Source organism: Manihot esculenta, chromosome 10 (genome assembly GCF_001659605.2).
Source record: "Manihot esculenta cultivar AM560-2 chromosome 10, M.esculenta_v8, whole genome shotgun sequence".
Taxonomy (NCBI): Eukaryota; Viridiplantae; Streptophyta; class Magnoliopsida; order Malpighiales; family Euphorbiaceae; genus Manihot; species Manihot esculenta.
This window is the reverse complement of record NC_035170.2, coordinates 7,669,691-7,676,706: the sequence shown is the minus strand read 5'-3', so window position 1 is coordinate 7,676,706 and position 7,016 is coordinate 7,669,691.

Sequence of the window (7,016 nt, the reverse complement as noted above, 5' to 3'; positions counted from 1 at the left end):
GGCTTTCAGGACCAGATATGGGCATTTTGAGTTCCTTGTAATGCCGTTCGGGTTAACCAACGCCCCTGCAGCATTCATGGATCTCATGAACAGAGTGTTTAGCCAGTACCTGGATCACTTCGTTATTGTCTTCATAGATGATATCTTAGTGTATTCCAGGAATGCAGAGGAGCATGCCCATCATCTGCGGTTGGTTTTGCAGACCTTGAGGGAATATGGCTTGTATGCCAAGTTCTCTAAATGTGAGTTCTGGCTGAGGAGCATTTCGTTCTTGGGGCATGTAGTGTTAGAGAATGGGATAGAGGTGGACCCCAAGAAGACAGAAACTGTGGCTAACTGGCCTAGACCCACTTCAGTGACGGAGATCAGGAGTTTCTTGGGTTTGGCAGGTTACTACAGGAGGTTCGTTCAGGACTTCTCGAAAATAGCAGCTCCTTTGACCAGACTAACCAGGAAGAATCAGAAGTTTCTGTGGACCGACCAGTGCGAAGAGAGTTTCGAAGAGCTTAAGAAGAGGTTGACTTCAGCACCAGTTTTAGCTCTGCCATCTAGTGATGAGGACTTTACAGTCTTTTGTGATGCGTCCCGTGTGGGACTGGGTTGTGTACTGATGCAAAATGAGAGGGTGATTGCTTATGCTTCTAGGCAGCTGAAGAAGCACGAGTTGAATTACCCCACACATGACCTTGAGATGGCAGCAGTAATCTTTGCGCTCAAGATGTGGAGGCATTACCTCTATGGGGTAAAATGTGAGATCTTTACCGATCATAAGAGCCTGCAGTACATCTTGAGTCAAAGAGATTTGAACTTGAGACAGAGGAGATGGGTAGAGCTGCTGAGTGACTACGATTGCAAGATTCAGTATCATCCGGGTAAGGCGAATGTCGTGGCAGACGCCCTAAGCCAGAAGTCACTAGGCAGTCTATCCCACATCACGGCAGAGAGGAGACCGGTGGTGAAGGAGTTTTACAAACTCATTGATGAAGGTCTACAGTTAGAGTTGTCTGGTACATGTGCCTTGGTTGCTCAGATGAAAGTGACACCCGTGTTTCTGGAGCAGGTGGCTCAGAAACAGCATGAGGACCCAGAGTTAGTGAAGATTGCCAGGACTGTTCAGTCAGGCAAGGATAGTGAGTTCAGATTTGACAGCAAGGGAATCCTCCGCTATGGGAATCGTTTATGTGTACCAGATGACATAGGGCTAAAAGGAGACATTATGAGAGAGGCTCATAATGCAAGATATAGCATTCACCCCGGGGCCACCAAGATGTATCAAGATTTGAAGAAGGTGTATTGGTGGCCAGCGATGAAGAAAGAAGTGGCACAATTTGTGTCCGCCTGCGAAGTATGTCAGAGAGTGAAGCTGGAACATCAGAAGCCGGCTGGAATGCTTAACCCGCTACCTATTCCATAATGGAAATGGGAGAATATAGCTATGGACTTCGTAGTGGGGTTACCGGCGACGTCCAACAGATTGGACTCCATATGGGTGATTGTGGACAGACTCACCAAATCTGCTCACTTCATCCCTATCAGGAGTGGCTACTCTGTGGACAAGTTGGCGCAGGTATATGTGGATGAGATCGTCAGACTGCATGGGGTTCCTGTTTCTATAGTGTCAGATAGAGGGCCCCAGTTCACCTCCAGGTTTTGGCGGAGTCTGCAGGATGCCATGGGTACTAGGTTGGATTTCAGTACTGCCTTCCACCCTCAGACTGACGGACAGTCAGAAAGGACCATCCAGACTATCGAGGATATGCTTAGGATGTGTGTGCTGGACTTTGGAGGTTCTTGGAGGTTCTTGGAGGCAACATCTACCTTTGGTGGAGTTTGCCTACAATAACAGCCATCATGCTAGCATCGGGATGGCTCCATATGAAGCTTTATATGGGAGGAAGTGCAGGTCACCTGTTTGCTGGGAGGAAGTTGGAGAAAAGGCCTTGGCAGGGCCTGAGTTAGTAGAGATCACCAGCAGGGTAGTACCCATAATCAGAGAGAGAATCAAAACTGCTGCAAGCAGACAGAAGAGTTATGCAGACATCCGCAGAAGACAGGTAGAGTTTCAGGAGGGGGATCTGGTATTGCTCAAGGTGTCTCCAATGAAAGGAGTGGTTCGCTTTGGAAAGAAAGGTAAACTAGCTCCACGATACATCGGACCCTTTGAAATCTTGCAGAAGATTGGAAACGTGTCGTACAAGCTAGATTTGCCTGCTTCAATGGCAAGAATCCATCCGGTTTTCCATGTTTCAATGTTGAGGAAATTTGTGTCAGATCCGGGCAAGGTTCTTAGTGAGCCTGATGTGGAGATCCAAGAGGATCTCACCTATATTGAGCAACCAGTGCGGATCATAGACACTCAGATCAGAAAGCTAAGAAACAAGGAAATCCCGATGGTGAAAGTCCTATGGAACCACCACAATATGGAAGAGTGCACCTGGGAGACACGGGAGTCCATGCTCCAGCAATATCCCCATCTCTTTTAGAGGTTAGTATCCTTGTGTGCTATGTGTTATGTATGTATGTTATGTTGCTTTGCTATGCATGTACTAGTTGAGGAACATTCGGGGACGAATGTTCTTAAGGGGGGAGAATGTAATACCCGGCTAGACTCCGGTATCGGAATTCCTACCGTCCGGTGGAATCTCGGATGTCGGAAACCTCTAGAAGGGTAAAAGTATGTTTTTATGATATGTTTTCATGTTTTTAATAATTTTAAGAATGTTTTTACATGAGTTTTGTATGAAAAGTCTTTGGAGGAAAACCCAGGTTCGGCCGCCGAAAGTCAAGTTCGACCGCCGAACATGCATGCGTTTTGGAGGCACGTTAGGCCCCCGAAAGCATGAGTGAGGGAAGTCCAGGTTCGGCCGCCGAAACTCAAGTTCGGCCGCCGAACATGGCATGCATGCGGAAGCACTTTCGGCCCCCGAACGTGGCCTGGCCAGCCACCTATAAAAGGGGCACTTAGCCGAAATGGGGGAGCTTTCTCCCATTTCCGGCCACAGCTAGCTTCCGACCTCCCTCTCCCCAAATCTTGTGTTCTTTCTTCAAATATCCTCCATTTTTCTTGAGTTTTAACATCACATTGCAAGTTTTGAGCATTTTAAACAAGTTTGGAGCTTTGGAAACTCAGGAGCTCATTTGCTTGGATCTCCGAGTTTTGGTCGTCTCTTTCTCGATCTTCAAGAGGTAAGAGCCGATCTTAAGCTCAATGTATGTTTTAAACAAGTTTTATGAAGTTTTATGGGGTAGAAATGCATGTTTAAGTTAGTTGAGCTATGTTAGGTTTTATGTGATTTATGGACAATGTATGTTGTTGATGTGTGTTTGAAGTGTTGTAGTTGGGGTATATGCTAGTTTGAGACCCCTAGGTGTAATGTATGATATGTATGCATGTTTTAGAACAAGTTTATGCATGATTTGAGGCTTGGGGAGGCAAGAGGCTCGTTTGAGCCAAGTTTCTGCCCATTTGGGAGAAACCAGGTTCGGCAGCCGAAGGAACTTTCGGCCGCCGAACCCCCTTGAGGAGGCAGCATTTGGCTGCCGAAGCTTGCCCCCGAAAGAGGACTTTCGGATCTGTCTGGGACTTTCGGCCGCCGAAGGTGCCGCCGAAAGTGCCTGACTTTCGGATCTGTCTGGGACTTTAGGCCGCCGAACCTGCCGCCGAAAGTGCCCTGTCCCGCCTTTCTTTGCATGTTTTGCATGGATGTTTTGAGATGTTTTAGGGGGTTTTAGGGGATGTTTTTAGAGTTATGTTCTAGTTGTTTGGTCCCTCATTTGAGTCCACCTGTGTAGGTTCGGACCCGAGGAACCGAGGACCCCAGCAGTGAGTCTGCTACCCCAGTGTCTGGTCAGAGCTACCCAGAGGTGAGTGGAATAACTCTTATGCTTTTAAATAAATAAATCAGTTTTAGCATGATTCACGCATCATGAATGCCATGAGATATAATAGGGTGCTTGCATTAGAATTCACGAATATGTTGCATTGCATATTATGTTGATGATGCGGATGAATGTTGAATGATCCTTTAGTCCTCCTATGTTATGATATGATGATGATACGGTACGGAAGACCAGTGAGGCCCATTCTACGCCCTTGGCACTATGTAAGAGAAAGACCAGTGAGGCCCATTCTACGCCCCTGGCACTATGGAATGTTATGTTATGTTATGTATGTAAGAGAAAGACCAGTGAGGCCCATTCTACGCCCCTGGCATTATTGGAATGTGTAGAGGACTATTGGTGACAAATTCATCCTTGATGTGATTAGCTGTGATGTGATGCATTTCATGTTATCATATATTTTAAATATTTTATTATTCTGCTCACTGGGCTTTGTAGCTCACCCCTCTCCCCTAACCCCAGATGTGCAGGTACAGGGTAGACCAGGAGGTTAGCCAAAGTTTGAAGTACATGTTTATGTAATAGTTAGAATGTGGACATGACAGATTGTATAATGAGGTATATTGAGATTATAGTTGTGCTTGACCCTATGAGTATTGTAATCCCTTGTTGATACATGATCTTAATGTCTATTGATGTTTATGTTTAACCAACTCAACTTATGATGTATCGCCCACTTGGGCAAGGATGAGATCCCACTGAGGGATTAATGTTTAAGTTATGTTATGTTTAGTGCATGCACAGGTTGAGTATGGTGTATGATGTAAAGGAAAGTTTTAATTTTTTTATGTATGATTGTTGATCATGTATGGGATTAAACAGGTTCACAAGTTTCATGTTAGGCTTGCTACGAGTCCCGGCGGCCTTAAGTCGATCCGGATCCTAGCGCCGGTAGCGGTCCGATTTTCGGGTCGTTACAATTGGCTACTTTGATACTTTCACTCGAGTTGCCAAGTTGGCATATATTCTGTTGTTTGTTTTTGTAGCAACTATATATAATTGGCCCTTACACCAACTGGATATCAAAAATGATTTTCTCTGGGGCAATATTCAAGTGAAAGTTTATGTTGAATAAACATTTAATTTTGTTGCTTAAAGGGAGTCAAACAAGGTTTGTAAACTTTAAAAATCTCTCTATAGTTTAAAACAGAGTTCTCGGATGTGGTTTGGAAAGTTTAGTAAGGTGGTTATGGGAGCACGAATTCTCCATTCTAGTTAGGATCTCATCTTTCCATAATATTACCATGGGACTCAGATATTTATTCATTCAGTGCTGAACGGAGAAAAGGAGTTGCCATCCTGATAAAAGTATGGACAAAGTGAAAGATGTAATTGAATGACTTACCCTTAGCAGAGTTCCAATATCCTTCATATTCTATGAATTAGAAGTATGAGTTTGGGATAATGGATACAAGAGATGAAAGGTATTAGGAAGTCTTTTTGCCTGAAATTTACTATTGAGAATCAACACTAGCCCCTACATGCATTTATTATATTTTGTCTTAATGTATTAATTAGGATCCCTTTCAGGCATAATGCAAACTAATATTAATGCGCATTGATCACATAATCATCCAATTCATGCGCATCCTTTAGCATAAGCATATGAGGTTTTTACTTCACTTTAGATGAGATGATTGACAGGATGCTCTATTAGATATATTTTCAAGTTCATTTCATGCTATGGTTCAATTTGCACCACGAGTTGGGTTCCTAGCATGCATACATTTCTAAGCATGCATCTTAAGTTTATCTTATGGTCCTCTTGCCTTAAGGATTTTACCAAACCATTTTCATGCAAACCATTTGCCTAATCATGCAAAGTTGCTTTTAGAATTACCAAGTGAATTTTCTAAGTTACTATTTTCAAGTTACATGCATATTTAAACTAAGAAAGCATTTAAATTATATATAGAAAGAGGGAGAATAATAAATTTAATCCCTAAAAAGCCATAAGAAAGGAGGAAAGAGAAAATAATTAATTACAACCTCAATATTAAAAAGAAATAATTAAAATAATAATTAAACTAGCCTAAACTATTACAAGGCTTATAGGTCTATTACCTTTTGCAAAGGATCTTCAAATTGCTCCTTTAGGTTTTCATATGTAATTGGGCTCCATCATGGGCTCCACTAGTCCACCAATGCAGAACATGCACACCAAGAAAGAAGAGCTTTTCGGCCAAGTTGAAGAAAGAAGAGTAAAATGGTCTTTTCCTCCTTTTCTATTTTCATTTATTAAATAAAAATTACTATAAGGAAAATAAAAGAACCAGAATAAATAAAATTCAAAAATAAAAATAATTAACTTTCATATCTAAATAAAATAAAAGAAATAAATTCTAAAGGAAATAGAAGTCTAAAACAAACACAATTCTAAACAAGATAGAATTCAACTAATGTGGGGAAAGTCAAAAGGAACTCTAGCTTTCATCTACCTCTTATTCTAATATTCAAGTATATATTTTAATATGAAAGTAAAGATAAAAACACTAAAACTAGAAATAATAACTCGAGTAAAGCCCTACTGAAAATGTATACTTGATTATGATACATTATGGCACTAAAGTATAAATTTATAGATAAACTGCTTGAACAAATATAGTAAAATTTAAAATTTTATAGAGAAATTCTAAAGGTATAGTATAAAATAATAAAAAAACACAATTAAGCAAAAAGGACTAGTAAAACATTGAGTTATGACCATTGCAAGAAAACTGTTTTAGAATATAATAGATTATGGACATTGATTTTATATTATATATAATATAGTACTATGTTAAATGCTTGAATGTGAAAATCCAAAGAATAAAAATTTTAGTTAACTTCTCAAAATTGACTTTATCCTTAAGAATTACCTGATTTGGTGTCAGAAGACCGAGTTACATATCATTGAAATCGCAGTATTGATTGAAATTATCTAGAGCGACCTAATTACTTGAACAATTTATGAAAAATTATAACTAAATCAAGTAAACTCATAATCAAGTAAATAATATATGAAAATCATATGAATTTCATGAAGAATTCAATAAAAATATTTAAGGAATCAAAATTAGGAGTGTGCACTTTTCAGTTTTAATCGAAAAATCGATTTAGTCTATTCAGTTGGTTCA